Genomic DNA, 27,694 nt, shown 5'->3' with positions numbered 1-27,694 from the left:
CCTAACCTCTTTTTGCAGACAGTGGTTGCCTAATTACAGCCTCATTGTGAAACCATTACTTGCCCTGCTGACCAAAGATGTCCCCTCCCCGCTTCCTTGGACCACTGAGTGTCAAGCCTCCTTTAAGGAATTACGGGATGCACTCTGCTCGGCACCCGTCCTCGGAACGCCGGATTACTCCAAACCCTTCTCCCTCTTCACCCACGAAAGGGAGGGATGCGCATTGTCTGTCCTGACTCAATCGATTGGTCCTAAGCAGCGCCCTTGTGCCTACTTCTCCGCCATTCTTGATCCTGTAGCCAGAGCTTTACCTGCCAGCCTTCGAGCAGTAGCTGCCGCTGCTGTCTCTATCCGTCAGAGCGAGGGAATCGTACTTTCCAACTCCCTCACTGTATTAGTGCCCCATGCAGTTGACACCCTTTTGAACCAGACAAAGACCCAACACCTGACTAGCGCACGACTGACAGGGTACGAGTTGACTCTGCTTGCACCCCACATCACACTAAAGAGATGCACGACTTTGAATCCTGCCACATTGTTACCCCTGCCTGAAAACGACCCCGACGTTCCTCCCATACATGACTGTGTGACCCTCACAGACGAACAGACTAGGAGTAGGGTTGACCTCCGAGACACTGCTTTTTCTGACCCCGATGGAGAGCTATGGGTAGACGGCTCATGCATCAAACTCCCAGATGGCACCACTTCAGCTGCCTATGCAGTAACGACAGCCCGAACAGTAGTTGAGACAGCCTGCATCACACAACGATCTGCCCAGGCAGCAGAGCTGATAGCCCTCACCCGAGCATGCATCATAGCCGCAGGGACCACCGCGAACGTATATACGGACAGCCAGTATGCCTTCGGAGTGGTCCACCATTTTGGGCTCCTGTGGAGGGAGAGGGGATTCCTGACGTCCCACGGCACCCCTATCCTCCACGGAGATTTAGTGTCCGCTCTGATTGAGGCAGTTCTCCTCCCCAAACGATTAGCGGTGATCAAATGTCAGGCACACAAAAGAGTGACAGACTTAGTCGGACAAGGGAATGCATTAGCCGACATCACTGCACGAACCACAGCTGAGAATAGGACGGTGACACGCATATATGTGACCAGGTCACAAGCAGAAAAATGGAGTGACACAAGGGAAATGATCAGAGACATACAGTCGGCCAGCACCCCTCACGAACTAACTAAGTGGGCAAGGGTGGGTTTGAAGGACGAAGAGGGTTGCTGGCGAACGAAGGATGCAAACAAGTGGTTGCTGCCCGACTCATATCTGATCCCCATACTGACAATGGCACATTCCCCCGCACACATAGGATCTGCACCCATGATCGAACTCATTTCCAAAGTCTGGCACAATGACAAAATCCCCGACTCAGCCAGACGCCTAGTTCAGCAGTGCCTTATCTGTCTGCAACACAACCCCGGGAAAGGAACTGTAGTACCCCGGGGAGGGTTTGGGACCCCCAATCACCCCTTTGAGGTCCTTCAGATGGACTACATCCAACTAGAGAGATGCCAAAACCTGAAGTATGTACTAGTCATCGTATGTGCCTTCAGCAAATGGGTGGAGGCCTATCCAACCCGTGACAACACTGCCATGACTACTGCCAAAGTACTACTGAAGGAATTCTTCCCTCGCTATGGCCTTTGTCGAATTTTATGGAGCGACAATGGCCCCCACTTCATAGCTGAGGTTATCCAACTAATCCTAAAGGGGTTGGGGGTGAAGCAACGGTTTCATGCGGTCTTCCACCCCCAATCCGCCGGTCTAGTGGAACGCCATAATGCCACACTGAAGCTGAAACTGGCAAAAATAGTGGCCACCACTGGACTTAACTGGCCGGATGCCCTCCCACTGGCTTTGTTATCGATGCGCTCCACTCCCACCAAGCACCATTTGACCCCCTACGAGGTCGTGTTTGGGCGACCAATGAATCTCTGGACTGCTCCCAAACCGACCTCCATTCATGACGTCCCAGACGTCCTGCTATCTGATTATTTGTGCAAGTTAACCAAAACGTTGTCTGTCATTCATCAACAGGTGCAGCAAGCCATCCCCGATGCTTCCAGGGGCCCCGGCCATGACATCCAACCGGGAGATTTCGTGTTGATACGAAACTTCCAGCGAACCAAGAGTCTGGAACCTCGGTGGACGGGCCCCTGGCAAGTGCTGATCACCACCCGAACGGCGCTCCGAGTGGAGGGGAAGAAGCACTGGCTGCACGCGCATCATTGTCGGAAGGTCTCTGCGAACCTGGCCACGACAGAAAAGGTCAGCACCCAAGAAGAGCTCCTGAGCAAAGACAGACCGATATTGGATTGTTATCCCGATACTGAGGCACTCGAACTTGCAAAATTCTCTGATCCCACTGTGCCATCCATAGAAGGATATTTCCTGCGTCGAAAGGAGGGAGTTTCGGCTAAGTAGGCCACGGACTAAGTTAAAATCTCAGAACGGTGACCTAAACACAATCAAGGGTTACCGGGAGAGAAGCTAAACGAAGTCTGTGGTTCTGCTCACTACCGAGCCCCTTGAAGGTGATGGAAGCGCCAGATAAGAAGATGATGGAAGCGCCAGATAAGAAGATGATGGAAGTAACAGGAAATACCCAGTATAGAAATCCAAAGACTGACAACCTGCACAAATCAAAGACAATTGCACTCTTCATTGTCTTCCTCTTCTGCCTCCTCCTCATGACCTCCTTCTGGATTCTGGAGGAAAGTACACCGGCTCATGAGGCATTGCTCCCTACTGCACAGCCAACACCCCTGAAAGAGCATCACCTAATCTCTCTGTCGCCTCAGCTCCGAGAAAGGCGCAGGGAATTTTGGAACAATTCCTTCGTGCAACTGTTGCACCAACACAACCTTGCTGCAAATGCTACGAACTGCTGGATCTGCGGGTTGCTCCCGCATGCTACAGGACACTCCATCCCCTTCATCCCTTCTCCTTTCTCAGTTCACGGCTCCTGCCTCGCCTGGCTGATCCTCATGCAAGAGAGCCACAAGGACAACGCCACCTCCAGCCGGACAGTGTCGCACTTCTACTCTGGGTTCTGGCTGAACAAAACCGAAAAGACCTCTATTGCTCTGTGTCCTGCGCTCACGGGCGCCACCTTCCTTAAAGACATTCCTGCCAAAGAACGAGTCGAAGTACAGGTGCTCCACAATCCAGCCAGGACCACCTTCTCTCATCTGCAAAAACAAACTACTGCTACTCTGACTGTGGCCCTGTCTGTTATCAATGTCACAGGTCTTGTGTGTCTCGAAGGCCATGGAACGCAGCTGGTGGGTCACAGTGCCTGCCGAATCACCAGAACATTGGACTCAGTTGACCCACCTTCCTTTGTTGCTTCTCCGAATATGTACTTTGTGTGTGGCACCAAAGCTTACACCTGGCTCCCGAGAGGTTGGAAGGGCGCATGTTACATTGCCTTCGTTCTTCCACCCACATATGTAGCCCCTGCCAACCATCACCGACAGAGGCGTGCAGATGACGTTGGACAAGCCGACTCCACCGGAGCACAGTTCCTAGATGCAGCAAAGGGACTTGTTCCTCTGTGGGGCCCAATGGCAAACAGCCGCGCTATCCGACACCTGACCCAGGCAGTAGAAACAACGATCAACATCACAGCTGGCATCCTCGCCAACAACACTGCGGAGCTTCAGGCGGTCCGCCTTGTGACCCTTCAAAATCGCCTTGTCCTGGATGTGGTCCTAGCCGACCGAGGAGGAGCATGCCGCATCATCGGATCTAGCTGCTGCACCTACGTGCCAGACAACTCGCCTTCAGTCTACAAAGCCATTGAACACCTCCACAGACTCTCCTCGGAGGTTCACCAGGAACAGGAAGGATGGTCGCTTGGGAGCTGGTTTTGGGACACTTTGAGGAACTGGGGTTGGAGGTTGTTTTCCTTCGTGCTGATACCTGTTGTGATCTTATGTGGGTGTTGCTTAGGTATCCAATGTCTACCATCTTTGTGCGGCCTTGTTTCCAACTGTATGTGCCCAAAGACTTTGGACTTCCGAAATGAGCACATGAGTCCCCTCTATGAAGTAGAAATACGTGGCCTTATGGGGATAAATCCAAACTGACAAGTTGGCGAGATATGTTAAAAGGGAGGACTGTGGAATTCTAGTTTGTGAGCTAAACATTATCTGCACCAACTTGTCACCCACGTACAACGTGCACGATCACCATTTTAGGCATCATGGTCTCCCTGTCCACGATCGATCGCCAGCGCACCCCTCTGACCCAGCAAGCATCCTCCGCGCACCCTGGCTCCCCCTCCCTCCCCTCATGAACATAACCCTTCTGCATGACCCTGTCCTTGGGAGTCACGCCAGCGCCTGACCAACACCTCCTCTCCTCCGATGAATGCCCCTCTGTTGATCAACCTTCCCTCCGCACTGGATTGTCCACGAGGCATGAATACCACTCCTTGGATGACCCCTCACCCCGTGTCCAGCTGTCCACACAGGTCCGAGGCCATCGCCTAAGCCGGGAGATATCATTTACTGCCCCTTATTGTATGAGGTCGCTCTCCTTCAAAGGACCCTCTATTGATCCAAGGCCTCCCCACCCCCTGTGATATGATCAGGCGCACACATCCTAAGACTCGGCAGAACAGTCAACTGCGTGATGACCCCCCTCCTCTTATCAGTAGGTTGAGGGCCTCTATTGTGAAGGTATATGGGGGTGGGATTGACACGAGGATTGCGGGGATGTCTTTTTCCGGGCCTCACAATGTTCTGATTATAATAAAGAAAGGTCACATGCCATAAACCAGTGTATAAGAGGCCAGGCCTCCGAGAGGCTGTTAGAGCACCTCGAGATGATACCTTGTTGTCTGATCTGATGTGTTCTGCTCCGTCGGAATAAAACTTCTGTTTCCTGCCTTCTGGTCTCCGGCGCCTGCCTCATTGCTTGGTAAATTTGAATGGTACAAGGGCGGTTAGCGCCGGGCAAATCTTGAGAAAGGTCCTAGCCCTACCTTTTTCTACAGTGCTGGGAGCAGCTCGGGGCTCAAGGGCTCTGCTGAGGAGCTTCCTCGCTCTGACTGCAGACCAACTTTGATGTTTTTGAGGGGCAGCGGTGGGATGAAACAAAGAAACCATTATTTTGCGCAAAGAATCTGGCCTCTATGCCCCTGTTTGTGCTGCGCTTTCTCCAAGTGCCGGCAGAACATGTGCCGGATTCCTGGCTTTGCTGTTGAACATGAATCGTTTACATGTATTATTAGCTCTGGCCTTTCTTGTTTTTTCTTTCGGCGATGTTCTTGATCTGATAAGGGAAACAGTGACACATATCTCATTTGCATGCAGTAGCCAGCCGAGCACGCTGTATGAACACTGACACATGCTGCTTTTGTACATTTAATATTGTATGTGTTCAGATTGCGTGAACTACTTGTCCTCTCCGGGCCACTGCAGGCCACTGCAGGCTGCGCCGCGCCAAGCACTTTTTTTGTTGTTTAAGCACTCCATGAGTGCTCCACCATCAGACCCCCACTTGTTTGTTTTATTTCTTTCTGCAGTCTGGCTCTCTTATATTCTAGAAGGTCAGTAACTTCATCGTAGGGTAACGCAAAATTCACTTAAAACTTAACCCAAACACGCTCACAAATTTCTTCACTGTAAATGCATTTTCCAAGGAGTATGTTTCGGTTTTTAAAGTTCTGCCAATACTTTCTTCCTCTTCGTGCAGCTGGTCAGTCTCCAGCACCTCCGTTGCTCCCTCACCCGCCGACTAACCATTGTTCCCCCCCCACCGTCTCCTTTGTTGCTCTCCAACACCTAGTGGCAATGCTTTTCCCCTTTCCTCCATGTGCTACTGCTCCCCTTCCTCCTCGCACTGCTGCTAGCCCTACTACACGATCTGCCCCCACTTCTCTTTTCCATCGTCGACACACTACTGACCCTCCCTTGTTTATTCACATTTCATTTATTTTCAAACACTTTTTCAACCTCTCAGGACTCTGTTGGTTTCGTGGATGTTGTTAATCTCCTGAGTTTTATTTTTGACATTTTGCTACGATGAGGTGCTCCAATTCACGATTTCTTTTCATGAATTCATCCTGTACCACAAGAGACAAAAATGTAAGCGAAACACTATGTAATGTGAAGAAGGGGACAACTTAATCACAAATGTCACTCTGGAAGCTTTGCTTCGCACGTGCCCCATTACCACCTCTTGGGACACTGCTTTACACATACCAGCTTTCCCACCTCAGGAAACAATCGCAGCGCACATTCAACTCATAAAGCACTGTCTGACACGTACCCCTACCAACACCTCTGACTCTACCAATCTACCGCCCTCACTCTACCGCCCTCACTCTACCACTCTACTGCCCTCACTCTACCACTCTACTGCCCTCACTCTACCACTCTACCGCCCTCACTCTACCACTCTACTGCCCTCACTCTACCACTCTACCGCCCTCACTCAACCGCCCTCACTCTACCACTCTACCGCCCTCACTCAACCGCCCTCACTCTACCACCCTCACTCTACCACTCTACTGCCCTCACTCTACCGCCTTCACTCTACAACCCTCACTCTACCGCCCTCACTCTACCACTCTACCGCCCTCACTCAACCACCCTCACTCTACCACTCTACCGCCCTCACACTACCGCCCTCCCTCTACCACTCTACCGCCCTCACTCTACCGCCCTCACTCTACTGCCCTCACTCTACCACTCTACTGACCTCACTCTACCACCCTCACTCTACCACCCTCACTCTACCCCTCTACCACCCTCACTCTACCACTATACCGCCCTCACTCTACTGCCCTCCCTCTACCACTCTACTGACCTTACTCTACCACCCTCACTCTACCGCCCTCACTCTACCACTCTACCACCCTCACTACCACTCTACCGCCCTCATTCTGCCCTCACTATACCGCCCTCACTCCACCACTCTACCGCCCTCACGCCCTCACTCGACTGCCCTCACTGTACCACTCTACCGCCCTCACCCTACCGCCCTCACGCCCTCTCTACCACTCTACTGCCCTCACTTTACCACTCTACCGCCCACACGCACTCTCTACCACTCTACCGCCCACACTCTACCGCCCTCACTCTACCACTCTACCGCCCTCACTCTACCACCCTCACTATACCGCACTCACTCTACCACTCTCATGCCCTCTGCTGCTCTCTTCCACCCTGCCTCCTTCTCTAACTCCCTGTTCTCTTCTCTTCGCCTGTGCTGATCTGCTGCTCTTCCACCCGCCTCCTTCTTTAACTCCATGTTCTCTTCTGCTGTGCTGTTATGCTGCTCTCTTCCACCCACCTCCTTCTCAAACTCCCTGTTCACTTCTCTTCTCCAGAGCTGATCTGCTGCTCTCTTCAGCCCGCCTCCTTCTCTGCCTTCCTGTTCTCTTCTCCCGTGCTGTTCTGCTGCTCTCTTCCACCCCACCTCCTTTTTTAACTCCCTGTTCTCTTCTGCTGTGCTGATCTGCTGCTCTCATCCACCCCACCTCCTTCTTTAACTCCCTGTTTCCTTCTGTTCTCCCGTGCTGATCTGCTCTTCTCTTTCACCTGCCTCCTTCTCTAACTCCATGTTCTCTTCACCTGTGCCAATCTGCTGTTCTCTTCCACCCGCCTCCTCCTTTAACTCCCTGTTCTCTTCTCCGGTGCTGATCTGCTGCTCTCTTCCACCCCGCCTCCTTCTTTAACTCCCTGTTCTTTTCTCCCGTGCTGATCTGCTGTTCTCTTCCACCCGCTTCCTTCTTTAACTCCCTGTTCTCTTCTGCTGTGCTGATCTGCTGCTCTCTTCCACATACATCCTTCTCTAGCTGCACACACACATACATACAACCACGCACACATACAACCACACACACACCACACATACAATCTCACACACAACCACACACACACAATCACATCCAACCACCACACACCCAACCACACACATCCACACACCCAACCACACACATCCACACACCCAACCACACACATCCACACACCCAACCACACACATCACCACACCCAACCACACACATCACCACACACCCAACCACACACCCCCAACCACACACCCCCAACCACACACCCCCAACCACACACACCCAACCACACACACCCAACCACACACACCCAACCACACACACCCAACCACACACATCCAACCACGCACACCCAACCACACACACCCAACCACACACACCCAACCACACACACACAACCACACACACACAACCACACACACACAACCACACACAGAACAACAACCACACACGCAGCCACACATACAACACCACACACACACAACCACACACACAACTACACACATAACTACACACACAACCACACACAGCCACACACCCAACCACACACCCAACCACACACCCAACCACACACCCAACCACATAGACAACCACACACATCTATCTATCACCCTCTATCCATCTTTCGCCCTCTCTCTAGCTATCTATCGCCCTCACTCTATCTATCTATCGCACCACCACAGCATCACTCGTCGCCACCACATCACTCAGCGCCACCACAGTATCAATCTGTGCAACCATTCAACAACAATTGGTTCAAATATGTTCTCTCAATGTTTCAAGATTTATTACAAATGTCACAAAAAATGTTAATATTTCACTTCTGTTCTTTGATTTTCGTCACAATAAAATACACTGAACATAATCTTCACAAAAGTTATTTACAAAAGTTTAAGCTATTGCCATTATAAATTACAATAACTTTTATTTAAAAATTTATTATTGAAAGAAATTAAAATCCATAGTTATTCGTAATATCAATACATCTAAGTCACGTAAATACAAAACACGTTGCATTACAAATGGTATAGGTGTCACATTTGCAAAAGTTAAATGTTTTGGCATTGTAAATGACAAAGCTATTAATTTCGCTATTTTCAAAACCTACACATAAATAAAAAATGTGTCATTTACAAGACCAATAGCTCAAATTTCCTAATGCGAGACCTATTGCATTGCAAATGCTTGTTTCTTGTTGCTGACAAACTATGCATGGAACTTAGAAGACAACTTATTGATGAGGAACGAAACCTGCATTTCACCTGGGGGTGTTAGTCATTTCCAACATGGTCACCAGGGCCATATGGGTATTTCAGTCTTAAAAAAAGTTTGAAAATATATTTTGGTGCCCAGCATGGACTTCAAAGCACACACGTTGTTAAGATTGTGTGACATTCGAATGAAAGCGAACACATCTGTTAAAATGAAGTCTTTGCCTACTACTCCTGCGAATTAGTCACCTAATCCATCGCAAAAGCTTGCCTTAGAAATTATTGACCATTTAATGTTTTACCAGCTCATATGAAAATAATGTGGATTGGTTTAGATTGACTTTTATTCAAAATAGCGGAAGTCAGATTTATTGAGTACCCCTGCACCTGCACAGTCCTGAATCAACTAGAGATAGGCAGGAATGTACCTCGTTACTGTCCTTACAGTTACAGAGAAATCTCCTTTCTTTCGATAAAAGGGAATGATACAATCTTTACAAGTTTGTACCTGGTGGTTCAAAAAAATATCATGGTAAAGAATGTTTTGGCATTTATGAACAAGAGTGACAAATGTGATAGACATTTCTGCAAACAAATCAAGGTCAAATATGACTATGATAAGAAACAACTTGTCTAAACCTCTGTCCTTAAGAAGGGAGACTGTGTCAAAATACTCAAACTTGGTGTTGCCGTCAAGGAAAAAGTGCATTTTTCTCATCCATCAGTTAGGGTCAACTAAGGTAAAGCTCTGACGTCTGATAGAAAGGGCTGGAATACGCAGAGAGTTTCTAAATATAACGTTATGAATAAGGCGTAGAATCTCGATGCAGAGGTTGAAGAGAATGATGACAATAAGGAGGATGATGTCTTGTTTGTTGTGAGACATACCGTTGAAAGGTTGCTAGGAGACCAGAACCAAGGCTCTCCGACAGTTCAGTTCAATCCAGTGTAATTATAATGCACAGGATCTAGGCCGTGATGTATACGAGGAAGCAAAATAAACAAAACATATATAATTTGCAACTAACTAATTTAGATCCCTCAGTAGCTCATAGGACCAAGTACCAATCTAGAGACAGGAAGCCATTTTGGATATGTGTACAAGTATGATTTTAGAATGTTGTTTTGGTGGGAACAGCTGTGGTACATACTATTATTCGTAGATGGAACGTTAAGTCTTGTTATTAGTTGTTGTTCTTAGTAATCACGTCCGTAATGGTTTTCTTTTCTGTATGTTTCTGTGGATTCTGTCATGTAGCACACTCCACCTCCCATCCTTTTTCCTAATGCATGGATTGGGGAGAACATTCTTTCGGGAACTTCCCACCTCGGACATTGTCATTGCTAGGGGGGTGTCTATGGAGCCAGGTGCTTGCACATGAAGATCTTACTTGAAATATATTTATATTCTGTAAATTAGCCAAACATTCCATTTGCGATGCTGCACATATTTTGGTTACTGGTCGTCTTACGCCTGAAGGACCTACAGAGGAGGAAAGATAAAAAAATTACGGAAATGGAGATTTGTTGTCTGGCTTATTTCACCATGTAGCAGGATCCTGGGATGGCAGCTGACATGACCCGGTATAAAACAATACACCTCAAAAGTTGATAATGAAGAGATTCGTAAGGAAGAATGTAAGTCACTCATATGCTGATAGAGTACAATGCTACATGTTGGGCAGCTAAGCACGGGGGCGTAGCAACAGAGGGTTTGGTGGGGGGTCCCACCCAGTGGTGGCTGGTGACTTTTGAAAGTGGTGAGGCGTAAAAGTTGGTTATGATGTTGTAGCGAGCGAGAGTGGTTTGAGAGGGGTCTTTTTCCGAGAATGCTTTGAAAAATAGAGGATAAACTAGTCCCTTCCAGTGCAAATGGGAAAACACAAGGGGGCATATCAGCAAGAACCTCGTTAAAATTATCGCAGTTTTAGCAGTAATTTTAACTAAGCATGGGCGAATTTTGCGAATTTGCAATCCGTGAATTTGCGGATTTGTGAATCCGCAAAATTCGCAAATTCATGCGAATTTGCGTTTTTTTTTTTTGCGTGTTTGCGGGTGTTCGTGGGGCACTTTGCGTGTTCGCGGGTGTTCGCGGGGCGCTTTGCGTATTCGCAGTTTTTTTTTTTGCCTGGTTAATCACTGCCACCCTCTCGTTTTTTATGCCCTTCTGCCCTCTGTACCACTCGTTTCTGTGCCCTTCTGCCCTCTGCCCCACTCATTTTTTATCCCTTTCTGCCCTCTGTCCCACTTTTGTGCCCTTCTGCCCTCATCCCCACTAAGAATGGCGCCGGCAAGCTGCCAGCGCCATTCTAAAATAGCTACAAAGAGCTTCAACAGGAAGCTCTAATAGACAAATTAAAGCAGGTGCTCGAGTTGAAGGTCAAATTAAGTTACAAAATCATTAATCACCCCAAGTTTGGGGTGATTAATGATTGTGTAACTGAATTTGACCTTCAACTCAAGCACCTGCTTTACTTTATCTATTAGAGCTTCCTGTTGAAGCTGACTTTTGTACCTATTTTAGAATGGCTCTGGCAGCTTGCCGGCGCCATTCTAAAAGAGTTACAAAAGTCAGCTTGAACTTTTGACCCAATCCGTTCCGCTCGCGGATTTTGCAGGAAATTCGCGAATCTCGCGGATTGCGAATTTACCGAAAATCCGCGAGGGGAACGGATTTTCCGCCCATGCTTAATTTTAACGAGGTTCTTGCTAATATGCCCCAAAATTCATTGAGCAGGGGCAAAGTCTTTACTCATTTTCTGCTCCATCCCTGGAGTCGGTCAAGTCAGGCCAGGTGTACTGTTTGATTATTGTAAAAGCGCTTTATTTCCATGCTGGGAAGATGAGCCTCTGATGGGAACAGTGAATAATACTGATGACAGGCAATTTCTACAAGAATGTGGTTTCAGTCCATTTTTAAAAGTCACCTGGCGCCACTGCTATAATATACATATATGTTTGTATGTGTCTGTGTATGCATGTGCGTATGACTATATATTTTGTATACATGTTACATATATTATGTATTTATATATGTGCATCCGAGGACACACATTCCTATAAGTACATGCAGTATGTAACCAAAACTAAATATAAGCTCAATGTTCACTCTGTGAAACCTTTTTCTTGCCCTGCATGAATTTAGATTCTTGCATATGCATGTACATGTGTTGCAGCCCGCTCTACTGAGCACACGATGTGCCTACACATATTTGCCCTGTCTGTATTGTAAAACACAAGTAAGCCAATGGATGTTAAAATCAGTCTGTTTTTTGTAAATCCTGCACCCTCTCTGCCGATGCATAGAAGCCTTATCATGGAAGAAAATGGCTGGTTCAGGCCACAGTGTGAGCAGGTCTGGTGAGCACGTCTGAGCTTCCGTAACTGCCCGGTGAAATATACATGGTGGTTTCCACTCCCCTGACATGTTTTTAATGATGGCCACATCGCTAAAACGAATTGGTTTAAGCTTCAAATAATGCACGTAACTCATGCGTCGCAGCCTGTGGGGAATAGGGTGACCACTGGGCATGGGTGCAAATTCAGGACGGTGAGTATAAAAATTCAGGACAAAGGGCCGAAATTCAGGATAAAAATGCAGGACAGAAGGTCAAAATTTAGGACAAAACTTTGGACAAAAGGCACGTATTATAGACACATCAGTGCCATTGTGAGATGTAAAGCGGCACACACAGGATGTAGCTATTTGAGATCTGCCGTGCTGGACTAGAGTACTGTCTGCCAAGTGGCCAGCTTTATGTGTCAGATCGCTTCAGGTGTTCAATTTCTATTCAGCTGGTGATAACTTGCATAGGGGCTGGTACAGTACTGAGTAATGGATAGAACCCATAGTGAATAGGTCTTGTGTGAGAGTAAGCGCATTAAGCAGGAAAAGGGAGTTATTAACCAGCCTGCATGAGCTATGATTGGCTGAACACCGCTGGGTGGTATTATTGTGGGTAAGAGTGGTTAGATAGGATTCGAAATTACTATATAATGCCCTGGCTAGCCATATATCAGGCCTCCTATTTTTATCTGTTCATTGGCAATAGTATACTGCTTGGGCTGTTTTCCTTTATGAGAGCTGTAAACTGCAGATTCTCACTGATGCACAGAAGTGTGTTACAGACTCGAAACTGTATACAGAGATGCAGAGGTCTAGCCCGGGACCAGGGTTCAATTCCCCGCCTCGGCGGGTCTTGGGCTCAAAATTCCACGGACCTGATAATTCTCGCCTCAGTGCCTATTCCAATCATGGAGTCCCACTCTGCAACTCTGGGCAATAGCTTGCTTAATCTCCACAACGGCCCCCACAACGCTAAGGATGCCTTGCCTCCACCTTGGGGGTGCCCAGGAGTGGACGCCTCAGAGGGAAAGCCAGGATGGGTTCCACAGCGGTATTCGTACAAGCGCCTTGAGACCCTTGCGGGTGAGTAGTGCGCTATACAAGTATCAATTTACAATTTATACACTGTTAAGGCAATATTGATGGCAGAAGGAGGCCTGTCTTTAATATACAGAACATTTTTTATTGAATGGAAGCAAAATCCCAACATGCAGTTTTACTGTAAAAAAAACTATATAGCGCACAAATATTAAAGTGGGGAAATGTTGTTTCAGCAATATGTATCAAGTGAACCTCACCAAGTAAACAGTCTTGATTGTTTTGATCCTACAACACATTTGTCAATATACATCAATTATATTAGTCTCTAAAGCATAGTAAATAATACTTTACTGTGCACCAGGATACAACAATCTTTGATGGGGCTCTTCTATGATTTCCTCACTATCGCCAACAGTGCCTCTTTCTCACATCTATTTCATTTGTTTTATAGCGCGTCACATACCAGGGAAGGGTGCCAGAGCACTTTACATCACACACACATACAGAGACAATGAATTAATTATACGTGTGTAAATCAGTGTATAGAAAGTGTTACATAAGGCAACAGGGACTACAAGGTGTAGGATGCACGTCACCCACACTGGTAGGTAGTGCTCGGTCTGAAGAAGCTCAAACTCAGGATTCAGAACATGACACAGTAATAGTTAGTGTTGACTTCATTGATAAGAATGTTTCACTACCCAAACAAACCTTTTTTTAGGAACATCAGGATAATGAAAAATTGGGAATAAAACTCAACTTTAAAACCTTTACCATGCAGCTTGCATGCAGCTCTTTGATGGCAGTTCATAGCTCACTGGGCTAGATTATGTATGTAACTTATGAACTGCACAGTAATAAAAAAATCTCAGTGACAAAAGCAGTAACCCACTGATCTCTGCACATAAAATACTGTTCTTTGATATGCATGGTATACATTCTTTGCAGCAGGCATTTGTGCCACTTTAGATGATTCAAAACTGCCACTAAACAAAACTTGCATCTCTTTCCAGAAGGTACATTAGTCACCAGAGTTATCATGACACTTTTATTATTGCCTGAAAACTGGTGAATATGCAAGGAACTTTGCAGTGCCAGCCTCCAGTATCAAACCACCCCACCCTTTCAGCCTCCCAGTAAAACACCAGATGCCGGGTACGGTCAGTACAGCATTGCTACTACCCTCCAATTATGCCCCTCATCTTCACATAGACCATCATGTGTATTTAATTTCTTTTATAGTGCTACTCATCAGTATGTATGGCAGGGTGTCGGAGTGCTTTACATCACACACATTATATGAAGACAATGAGTCATAAATGTGAAAGTCAATGTATAGGAAAAGTCACTTAAGACAATGAGGGCTACAAGGTGTAAGAGTCAGATGTCATCTATATTGGTAGGCAGTGGTGTAGCGTGGGCAGGGACAGAGAGGCGATTCCCCAAGGCTCTATATTCTTAGGGGTGCAAAACGTTAAAAGAAAAGCAATTTGTGGTGGAAGTGACTCGAGTCACGTCGGTGCCATTGTCTGCAAGTGCAAATAATTGCTTCTTGCCCGTCTTTCCCTGCAGAAGGGCAGCACAGAGCCGTGTCCTCGTGCATCTCTTATGGCCTTAGGTCAGGTAGAGGGCTGCTCACGCCACTTCCCAGTGGCATGGGATCATCTGCGCCTCAGGGCACAAAAGTGGATTGTCTCTTGTGGTACCACGGGGCAGTACAAGGAATTAGTTTCTGCGGGTTGAGTCTACCAGGGGTGTGGCAACCATTCATTCTTTTATCCATCATTCAGTCTTTCACCATTCATTCTGTCCTTCTATCCATGTGCCCATCCATATCTAAACCTATTCAACCATTTCCAAACCTATCTATCCTTCCATCCATCATTTCACTCATCCATCCCTCCATCCACCCTTTCACTCATCTATCCATCATCCATCCATCCATCCACCCTTTCACCCCATCCAAACTTTCCCCTATCCATCCACACTTCCACCCATCCATCCACTCATCCATCCAACCATTTACCCTTTCACCCATTTAGCCATCCTTTCACTTACTCGCCCATTCATACATTCACCCAGTCACTCATCCATCCATTCGTCCATCTATTCTCCATTTCACTCATCCATCCTTCCTTTCTCCCAGCTCTTTACCCTCCCTTTCACTCATCTATGCATTCTCTCACTCATCCATTCTTACATCCTTCTTTTCACTCATCCATTTAGTCATTCACCTGTCTATCCTGTCAATCATCCATCCATACTTTCACTCATCCATTCGCTCTTTCTCTGTCCATCCCCCTTTCACTTAGCCATCCCTTCACTTAACCACCCATCCATCCACTCATGAATCCATCCATTGACCCTATCACTCATCCATCCTTCCGCTCATCCATCCATCCTTTCTCTCATCCATCCATCTTTTCACTTATCCATTCATTCTTTTGCCCATCTATTCTCCCTTTCACTCACTCATCCATCCTTACATCCACCCTTTCACTCATCCATCCATCAATTCACCCTTTCGCTTATCAATTCATCAATCCATCCATCATTTCACACACCCATCCACCCTTTTACCCATCCAGCCACACTTTCACCAATACACCAGCCATTCCACCCATACATCAACTATTCCACCCATACATCTATGTATTTACCCTTTCTCTCATCCATCCTTCCAATCACTCATCCATCCATCCTTTTTCTCATTATCCTTCCATTCACCCTTTCACTCTTCCGTTCATCCTTTCACTAATCCATCCAGCCATTCACTTATTCCTTCACTTACTTACTCACCCACCTTTTCAAATTAATTATGAGTTGATCCTTTGTCTGCAGAGTTGCATACGGAAGAGGCCCATCAAGAACTCTACCCTCTCTGTAGTTCCTAAAGCAAGTTGTGGGGCCGGGGAGAGTCACCATGACCCTGTACAAAGGCATTCTGAAAACTTGCAAGTCATAAGTCATGCATGATGCACAGTGCCAGGATGTGAGGCGACTGTGAAATGGTGTTGTTTCCAGGGTTTTAAGTGGGTTGAAAAAACATTGGGGTCTCTCCAAATGGCGTGTCCGATGTAATTAAGGGCATGGTTTAAAAAGCATAGTAAAAAAAACGGTGCTTAGCATAGTGTGCTTCCTGACTGGTATTCTGCTACTTCTGATATTGCATCCAGATATATAATACACTAGCTTACCCTTCACGCGTTGCTGCGATCTCAGAAGAAAGGACATTTAAGGAAGGTTGTTATGATAACATTCAATTTACATTGTTTCATTTTTATTGAAACTTATTCATTTTAATATGGAAAACATTTTGTTTTTAAATCTGGTGCGTACACAAATAAATCTGAAGGTTTTCCGACGCGTGAGCTGGCCACATACAGTTGTCCATGTGAGAAGCACGGATTCTCCAAATCTAGTCCACACACTTGCAGGGATTGTCCTTGTGCTTTGTTGATGTTCATTGCAAAAGCAAGTCGCACCGGAAACTATAAACGTTCAGTATTGGAAAGATAATGAGGGCCCTGGGGATCCGGGGGGCCAATATTTTACATTTTATTTATTTTTTGCCAGAAACCTTCGCGGGAGTTTACTCAGTAGCTTTTAACAATTTATTTTCCAGAAACCTTCGCAGGAGTGTACTCAACAACTTCCCAAAGTTTCATGGCGATCGGATGAATGGTGTAGTAATGCATAAAGGACAAACAGACATACTTTCGTTTTGATATATATAGATTACACCTACAACAAGCCAGTACTATTGGCTTTTTCAAGGGTTGTTAGTTGCGTAAAATAAGAAACAGCAACTTTGGCTTTATTGAATACAATATTGAAAATGCTTCGTTTCCAAAATGATGAGACTGTGAAAGAACTCTAACCCCCTTCTTTTTAACTACTTTCGCTGGCTTCTTTTCATGAACTGGATTCTGTACATTTCTTCCTTCTGGTGAAGTGCAACATTTTTCTTTATCTTCTGTCTAAACAGAATGCCTTGCCCCAGACCGAGGCTGGAGGAGGCTCACCACATGATTTAACAGCCCAGACTGGCCCATTGTCATTCTGTATGTGGCAATCGGCCGCATACATAATGACAATGGGCAGGTGGGGCTGCTATTGAGCACAGGGGAAGAGTATGAGGTGGCCCATCAGGGAGCTGAGGCTTCTCGCAAGGGAACAGTCATGCTACCTCGAACACCCAAAATTATGGACACAAGTCTTCCATAAAAAGGATCATCACGGACAACGGACTTGAGATCTAAATCAAAGACGGGCCGTGAAATTTACCCTAGCGGTTGGACAGAGAGAGATTGGCATGTCTCTGAGATGAATACATCTTGGGACAGGAATCACGATGAAGGAACCCTATTGCCCACTTCCTCTTTAAGGAAGGTTTCTGCCAAAAAGAAGAAAGCGTGTGGCTCCTCCCGAAAAGCTAATGTTAAGAGTGTGTGAATGTTGGCCTGCTTTTCTTTCCTTGCCATGGGAAATGATGAAATGCCATGGCAGAAAGGAGGTACAATAAAGGGGGTGGTCCCAGTGGTAATGCAACATTATAACCAATTACAACTTATTTTAAAGCATATTGAAAATATTTAATCACATTGAACATATAATGCTACATGTTCAAACATAGCACGTTTATCACACTGGTTTCTGCATTGGTGCCCCAGAAAGGGAAAGGGAGGTATAGGCCAGCGATCGGATGCTTAAAGGAATGCTAAAAAATACATGAAGTTGTTTAAGTAGACGGAAGGAGCATCTTGATTTATTCATGCCTATCTCCCCCAAACCATTGGATTAAGCCACAGACATGTACATATAAAAAAGAGAATAATCCATCCCTCTCTGCATTTGGAGCCATCGGGCCTGAGCTTGTTCTCTCCACCGCACCGCTAGGTGGACTAAGGGTGTCCCTATGGTCCTGGCGAAGGCCCTCTTGTAAGAAATGAAATTGCCTACACCAACCCTGGGTCGAAACGTCAGCAGCTCAGTGTTCTCTGTATTGAATGTGGAAAACAATGATAGATTCACTGTGTCCTCATTTGACATTCTGTTCTTGTAAATAATTTAGCCTTGGTTAAGGCTGGTTAGGCCTTTTTATGCGTTTTTGTTGTATACACTGTTCATTGCCTTCCCTCCATCACTCACCCTCACTTTTGCACATTGATGCACCTATTCCTCCCTTCCCCTTTCTTGGGCACCTATGCAGAAACCTGTGTGATAAATGTGCTATGTTTGAACATGAGGTATTATATGTTCAATGTGAGTAAATATTTTCAATATGCCTAAAAATTGGTTATAATTGACTTATCAGGTGATGTTGATGTTTATTTAATAATGCATTACCACTGGGACCAACCCCCCTTATGGTACCACCTTTCACTCAGGTCCTACAGCCTGATTCATGAAGTGAAATTGCGCCCGCAATCGCTGCGAAAATGCAAATGCGGGCGCAATTTCCGTAATCGGCATTCAACAACAAAATAGCGAATTCGCAAACACATATTTGCGAATTCGCTAATATATTCGCAGAATCCCGGCCGCTGAGCAGTATCGAATCGGAAATAGCGACACACCACGGATTCTGCGAAAATAATAGCGAAATCGCAAAATAATCGCAATCGGTATTCAAGAAAAATCGCTATTAGCGAAAAACCCAAAAATCGCAATTTGCACCGCGCAAAATAAGGACAACTCAAAGCAGGTGGTAACCATGAAAGCCATGGAAAAAAAACTTTCAAAAAACCGTTGTCCTATCACCAACAGGTACTGGCCTGACCAATCACACATAAGGACCTTCATCAGCAGCAGCATTAGGAGTCCCACAATGCCAGGAATGTACATGGTGGTGAGGCGTCGCAGGCTAGAGCGATTAGCACGGAGGAGACGCAGGATCCAGGACAGGATATTCCGCCAGCGGGTCACCTTGCTGGGCCAAACCAGAGAGCAGATATATGCTAAATACAGGCTGAATGGGGAAATGATAATGCAGCTAATACAGGACCTTGACCCCCTGATGCAGCACCCAACAAGCCGTACCAATGCTGTGCCTACACATGTGCAGGTATTGTGTAGCCTGCACCTCCTGGCCTCCGGAAGTTTCCAGGGGGTAGTAGCGGCTGCTGGGGGAATATCCCAGCCCACCATGTCACGCTGCCTCCACACTTTTGTTGACGCCATGCTCACCCAGCTACACCGTCACATCAAATTCCCCGCCAGCCAACAGGAATTTTACATGACCAAGCTACAATTCTACAATGTAGCCCATTTCCCACATGTGCTCGGATGTATAGACTGTACCCACGTCGCCATCTGCCCACCAGCTGGCATGGACTATATGTTCCGCAATAGAAAGTGCTACCACTCCCTCAACATCCAGATGGTCTGCAATGCCAAGACATACATCACTGACATTGTCGCACGGTACCCAGGGAGTACCCATGACTCCTTCATTTTCCGGAACAGCGGACTCCACACACGACTGGTCAGGGGAGAGTTTGGGGAAGGACACCTACTTGGTAAGTACACTTTGATTGAAATGTCACATTGCAAAGATGTAACAGCGCAGCACAGGCAATCACCATCTGCTCCTCTCATTCAGGTGACAGTGGCTACGCCCTCCGTGAATACCTCCTGACCCCATACCTCAACCCTGCTACACCCCAGCAACGGCGCTACAATATTGCACACATACGGACAAGGAATTGCATAGAAAGGACATTTGGCCTGCTCAAGAGCAGGTTCCGCATACTGCACAAGACAGGTGGGGCCATGTATTACAGTCCTGAAAAGTGCTGCCGCATAGTGGCTGTCTGCGCAATACTACATAACATTGCAACCAAGCGCCGGATACCTGTTGACATCTCTGGCAGTGAATCTGAGGGGGACAACCGGCCACCTGCACATGCGCGCCATGCACAAGGGGAGAACCCAGAAGAAGGGCACAGACGTCGCAACCACATCACAGTGAACAGTTTCTAGTACAACCACTTCCATCACCCCACAAATCAACAATGCATGCAAAATGTAATGATGACACAACGCTAATGTCAGTAGCAAAATAAATGTATTTGTTAAATTCACAAAATGAAATATAAGGTTTCTGTCCAAATAAGTCCAACAAACAGTATTACGTCATACTGCTGTGCATCACTGCATGGCAGGCTTGACCTCAGCCTGTGCCATTGGTTAAGTGCAGTTCTCTAGGTGCGCCTAGTGCGCGTTCCTCCATAGCGCCTCTGAGGGGCATCCTCCTCCGGGGCTTCAGGCAATGGGGGGTCCTGGTGCTGCGGGTGGGTGGTGGGGCCGGTGAGGCAGATTGTGAGCTGACGCTGGACGCCCCCTCACTCGCATCATCACCCCCCACAACAGATGGAATAGGTGGAGGGTGAAGAGCAACGACGGCCGTGGTGAGGGTCTCCAGCACCCTTGTCATGTCCTCGCTGCACTGTATGATTGCGTGCTGCTGGGTCAGACAGCGCCGCGCCAAAAGAGATGTCGCATTCGCTGACACGTAACTTGCCCTGCTGTAAGTGCCAAGCCGGGTCAATAGTTGGCGGTGGCGCCGGCGTTGCCCACTGCGCACTCTCAACATGGCACGGGTGTTGGCCTCCACGGCTGCAGCAATGCGGGCCATTCCATCTCCCACACCTGCCAGGTCTGCCCTCATGCCTTCCATGTGGCCTGCAACAGAGGCCACATTGCGCCCTATCATGTGCAGTTGGAGCTGTATAGCTCCCTGCTGCTGAGCCTGGCGCTGATGAATGCGCAGCATGCGTCTCTCGACGCTGAGCCGCGCCAGTCCATGAGCATTGGCCCGCCTGGTAGCTGCTGTGGAGCGCTGGCGTGACCTGCCACGCCTGCCCTGCTGGCCTGAGTGTGAGGCTGGCCGCTGTGTGGACAGTGGCGCAGCCCCGGATGTAGAGGCGACAGCTGCTGGGGGTAAGACCGCCGGTGTTGCAGGTGCGCCAGTCGCAGGGGGTGTGCCTGCTGGTGTGGCAGTAGCAGTTGCTGCAGGGGGCACAGGAGTGACAGCCCTGGCTGCGGCTCTGGGAGGAGCAGCGGTGGCAGGAGGCACAATGGGGGCTGACATGCCAGCGGATGTGGGTGCTGCACCAGTTGCAGGGGGGCGCTGCTGGTGGTACTTGCTGCTGGTGTAGATGCAGCGGCAGGGGCTGGTGCCTGGGTTGGTGTTGGCACCTCCACCTCCGGGACGCCCTCATCGATCTCCAGCCTATCGCTGTCACTGGTATCGCCACCTGTGGGGGTAAGTGGTGGATCATTAGTTGCATGTATCTGGCAGACGTGCAGTTGCTACATGCATGCTGGGTGACATTCCCTGAATGGCAGTGGCTTTGTGTGCATTGGGACCTGTCTGGCTGCATTGTGGTACTACAACATTGTGGCCAGACTACATCTCCCACAATGCTTCAGGACATTCCTTGATGTGCAACTATGGCATGCCTATGGGACATTGGGGGAGCCTATTTGGTCATGGACATCCATAGGGGGCAGGGTCGCAGTCGCATGCCACTTACCTTGGGTGTCTTGGGTGGGGCGGGATGAGTCCAGTGTAGTGAAACCGACACAGGCCTCCTTCTCCAGGGTGTTCTCAACCTGGTCCTCCATGGGGGTGTTTGGTGGTACCGTTGGTCCTCCTCCTCCTGTGCCCGAGGACTCCCCAAGGCGCGCCGCCACCTTCTCCTTGGCACGGCCTCGGAGGTCGTACCACCGCTTTTTTAATTCTTCCAGGGACCTGGCCGCCACTCCCACGGAGTTCACTGCTGAGGCTATCCCCTGCCATATGCGCCGCTTCTCCATTTCTGGGACCCTCCGTGAATTAGCGCCAAACAGTCGGTCATGGTTGGCCACAACCCCCTCAATTAGGTGTTCCAGCTCCTGCTCAGAGAATTTCAGTTTTCTCTTTCTCCCAGACGAGCTGCTGGTCCCAGGTGCAGGTTCCTCAGCCATGGTATAGGGTTGTGGATCTGTGTACTTTCCAAGATGAGCTGCAGCTCTCCAATGTGCTCCCTCTCTCTCTGCCTCAATGTGCAAAATGGGGGTGGGAACCGGCAGCTTCCTGGTTGTGATGTCATCACTGGGCTCGAAATGCGACTTCCCGTTTTCCCGATCTCGCGAGTTTGCGATCTCGCAAATAGCGATATCGCAAATAGCGATGTCGCTATTTGCGAGATCGCAGTCCAGGCGCGGGTAGCCGGAAATTGCGATTATTCTGCGATTAATCGCAATTTCATTCGGATCGCAATCGGATTTTGCGATCGCGTGCGAATCGCTTTTTTTAATCGCAATTATTCATGAATTCGGATTTGCGATTTCTGAATAGCGATTCGCTTTTTTTCGCTATTTCAGAATCGCAAATGCCGATTTTCATGAATATGGCGGCTAGTGATGCTTCTGGGTTTAACCCCATTATTGTGTAACTCATGGTAGACAGGAGGGCAGGAGAGATGCGGATCAAAGAGAAGTTACTGCCCTCAGGATGGTATGTTTTTAGGAAACCTCTAAAGAGGTATTTGTTCTGGCTAGGATGCTGGAGTTGTCTGTAGGTGTTTCCTGAATCAATTGTTTTTGTCACATATTTTACTAATTCGGTCTTGCAACAAAGCACCATGAAGCCACAAAGCAGGTATACAAGTGCTGTATAAATAATTCAATCAGCCACTGTGATCAGGGAGCAACATCGCTTCCTCAAAGAAAACAATTTATTTTTACTACCAACAAGGATTCCGCTCTGGCAGAAACAGTGAATCTGCTATGTTTTCCACCTATGATAAGGTGAAGAACACAGGGAGTTAAACCCTCTTTCTATCGGACCTCTATTCCGCCTTTAACATGGTACATCACCAAATAATACTACTGAGACTTAGTGACATTGGAATTCAAAGTACTGTTCTGGATCAGATTTATTTATATCTCAATGACAGATCTCACATTATCTCCCTTGTTCATTTATGTTCAGCTGGTACCTACTCAAAAAATGATATCCTAACTGCAGACCTTCAACCACATTCATCCGACCTAAGACACACTGCCAGCCTTTCTTAATGCACGCAGTACAGCGTCCGGTCTGTTCAGACTTGTAGCAGCCAATCCCCTCACTGCTTTCATGCTGTTTATAATAGTATTGTATCAATAACAGGAGCAAAAACCTGTCAACCGTGTTGGGATTGGGGTAGATAATGTGATAAGAACATATGGTATCCCAACTGGTATTATTCAAAGGCAATTAGTGAGGATATGAGTACAACATTATCCAAAAGGAAGCAAGGAGACTCTATTTGATTATAGCATGTGCTCATGGCATCATTTATGTAAACAATTTGGGAAAAAGGCAAAGAAAAAGAGGGGGCAATTAGCAGTTTTGACAGCACTGCAATATACAAATAAAACAAATGAAAACAACCCAAACTGCACTTGGTGCTCGAGGTGTGTGAGTGAAAACCAAGGTAGCGACGCAGGTGACAATGTGATCAGCGTGGATGGCGCATAGTGACTGGTGCATAAATATACAGTGAATAATTGGCACAATATGGTTCCAGGTAACTTGAGGAGTTTGTTTCTACTTCGGTTCGATGTATTGTTCGTGAACCACTTTGTGTAACGCACCTATGATCGCGCTGGATAGTCGACTGCGTTTCGATCCACATTAATCAGGATCTTCATCAGGACTTAATTGGGTCGAAGGCAGTGCTGTACATGGGAGCAAAGGAAAGGGGTAAGACAGGGAGGCAAGGGAAGGACAGAAGCGGTGGGGCACGGGTACACAGGAATGGCTGTCTAGCGACATGCGTCCTGGGGTGGAGAGGGAGGATGGGTAATGCTCTGAACGGATAGGTGTGGAGCCCGATGTGAGGGAACCGACCGGCAGGTCGTGGCACGCAGTCATGGGGTACTAGAGGCATTCAGTCATAAGGTATACGAGGGCTCGCTGTAGCAGGGTCTCATAAGGCAGGATCTGGTGAGTATAGTGGAGGCTGGAAAAGGAGGAAGGACGGTGCTCTGGGCTGCCGGGTGAGAGGTGGCGTGACAGAGGCAAGTGGTAGTTGACTAAGTAGTGGTAGCTAGTGGCCATCAGTCGGTAAGTACTGGAGGTCTTGCTTGCACGGATTTGCATGTGGCAAGATCGAGCAGGCGCTGATGTGACTAGGAAATGGGGGGGGAAGGAGGTGCCGGATCCCGGCTACCAACACTCCTCATTCCTAACCAGGTAGCTATTGCTTGGTTGCCTGCACTGGTCTTGCTGCAGTTCTCTCCCCTGATGGGCTTGGTGATGTACCATGTCAAAGGCGGAATAGAGGCCCTTTGCCCCCATGTACAGCACTGCCTTCAACCCAACCCTGTCCTGATGAAGATCCCGATTAATGTGTATCGAAACGCCGTCGATCATCCAGCGCAATCATAGGCGCGTTACAGAAAGTGGTTCACGAACAATACATCGAACCGAAGTAGAAACAAACTTGTCAAGTTACCTGGAACCATATTGTGCCAATTATTCACTGTATATTTATGCACCAGTCACAATGCGCTGTCCATGCTGATCACATTGTCACCTGCGTCGCACCTTGGTTTTCACTCACACATCTCGAGCACCAAGTGCAATTTGGGTTGTTTTCATTTGTTTTATTTCTATATTGCAGTGCTGTCACAAATGCTATTTGCCCCCTATTTTTCTTTGCCTTTTTCCCAAATTGTTTACATAAATGATGCCATGAGCACATGCTATAATCAAATAGAGTCTCCTTGCTTCCCTTTCGATAATGTTGTACTCATATTCTCACTAATTGGTTTATAGTAGTAAACAGCATGAAAGCAGCCCAAGGTTTTTCAGGAGCAGGTGAACATAGTGCTCCAGTGGAGACCTGGAGGCTGCGTTTGTTCTTCCCTCGGCTCCAGGACATAGAGCGAATTCTGGAGCTCTGAGGTGCGCATGTCAACCTGGTCATGGACAACATACCGGCCAGCCTGACATGCGCAATCCACATTTTTGAACAGCTACCTCATCCTGCCAATCAACATGATTGACCATGGCCTACCAGACACCTGGAGAGAGTGTTGCAGTGTTGTAACTTTGAAAGAATAATGAATGCATACAGGGCAAACTATTTAAATTTCAAAATGAAATACGAGGTAACGTGTACCATTTTTGTGGTGACTTTTGTGGCCAATGGCACAATGCCCCAGAGCTCTTATTGGTGAACCACCCCTGGTCCCACCCCCCCAAATAAATGTGTTATTGGCTTGGTAGTTGGTTCTGTGGGCCCTGATTTGGGTCAGCTATATCTGTGTAATTTTTTTCCTGTTGTGTGCCAAGAATGAAAGACAAATAGTGTCCTTTCATGTAAACAGGGTAGAGAGGGATATCGATATCTATGTGGATCACTGACAGAATATCGAGGAGCAAAATATCGGCCTGCCAAAATATCGTTGAAAAAATATAGAATGCCAGAATATCGACTTCCTCTCTACAAACAGGTAAGTAAAAAATATTGACTCCAAAATATCGATTGTAAAAAATATAGACAGTCAAAATATCGAATTTTTTAAATGTCTTAAAAGTAATTTTAAAGTACTATAATAATAAATATAATTAATTTAAACATACCTAAAATACTTAAATAAACGTAAAATTAATAAATAATTAATGTAACAAAAAAAAGTAATATATATATATATATATATATATATATATATATATATATATATATATATATATATATATATATATATATATATTACCTACCGGCGGTCGCCAGTAGGTAGTTATAGTTAGGATTGTTTTCTATAGGAAATCCGCTACATTCTATTAGGAATAACTTTGGCGCCAGTTGAGGAATCTGCCTGTAGTTTTCCTTAAATTTGCCCCGCTGCGCTCCGCTCCTTCCCTGAAAGTTTTGGGGGGACTCGTCAAGCGGGTGCCGAGATAAAAGGGGGGTCCCAAAACGTGTTTTCCCCATGTTAATTTCCATAGGGCGGTTGGACTCACTTTTAGCCTGAACAGCTGAATGGATTTCCAGAAAACTTGGCAAAATTGTAGGGACTGGTAGCCCGATGTGCCTTTGCTATGTCTCAAGATATGTGCTCCAGTGGATTTTGAGTAATTTAGGTTCAAAAAAATATATATATATGGGCGGAGCCTAACCACACATCTGATCTGATTGGCTGTCAGCACTTCATCCAAGAAGTGTTGGCAGCCATCTTCGGACCAATATACATGATAGCACCTCATTAAAAGCATTGTAGTTAATAGAGGGTTTTAGGACTTTAGTTACATTATAAATCATTTGTTGATGGTACCATAGTCATTTTAGGAATTGTGGTGTGTTCTAAGGTGATTTTACCATGTGAAAAATCCTTCTGCTGTGATATCATGAATCATGTTTGAAAGAAAACTAATATCTCATGATTTTCCCACAGTGGTTTGGAAGGGGATCTATAAGCTAAACTGAAAGCATATTTTCTGTAAATTCACATTATCTTTCTCAGTCATGTGAGAATGAAGTCTGACATTTTCAGTAAAACATGTACATCCAACAAGGACAGAGACTGTCAGTTGATTCCTTTGTGTTCTACAGCACCCTCCTAGAATGTTCTAAAGAACAACTAGAGCGCTAACAGTCCTACTTATTACAAAGGTATAGCACACCTGAAGCCATCGTGATGGGAATAAAGTGGTAACTCTTAAAACATTTAATTTAAAAAGGAACAAAATGAGGGGGTATATTATGCCATAGAAAGTATTATTAGTGCTGCAGAAAGAAAAATTAGGGCACATTTTGAGTGACTTCTCAAATCCTCTTCTATTTCATTAAAAAATTCTGACATGCAGTCTCCCAAGATGGCCACCAGAGACAAAAGAGCCCAAATGTAGCCCAAATATCACCCAGATGTAGCCCAAGTATAGCCCAATGACAGAATGTCCCAATGTTCTAAAGAACAACTAGAGTGCTAACAGTCCTACTTAATACAAAGGTATGGCACACCTGAAGCCATCTTGATTGGAATAAAGTGGTAACTCTTAAAACATTTAATTTAAAAAGGAACAAAATGAGGGGGTATATTTTGCCATAGAAAGTATGATTAGTGCTGCAGAAAGAAAAATTAGGGCACATTTTGAGTAACTTCTCAAATCCTCTTCAATTTCATTAAAAAATTCTGACATACAGTCTCCCAAGATGGCCACCAGAGACAAAAAAGCCTAAATGTAGCCCAAATATCACCCAGATGTAGCCCAAGTATAGCCCAATGACAGAATGTCC

Source organism: Lissotriton vulgaris, chromosome 3_1 (assembly GCF_964263255.1).
Source record: "Lissotriton vulgaris chromosome 3_1, aLisVul1.2, whole genome shotgun sequence".
Classification (NCBI taxonomy): Eukaryota; Metazoa; Chordata; class Amphibia; order Caudata; family Salamandridae; genus Lissotriton; species Lissotriton vulgaris.
Note: the sequence above shows the minus strand (reverse complement) of the source record.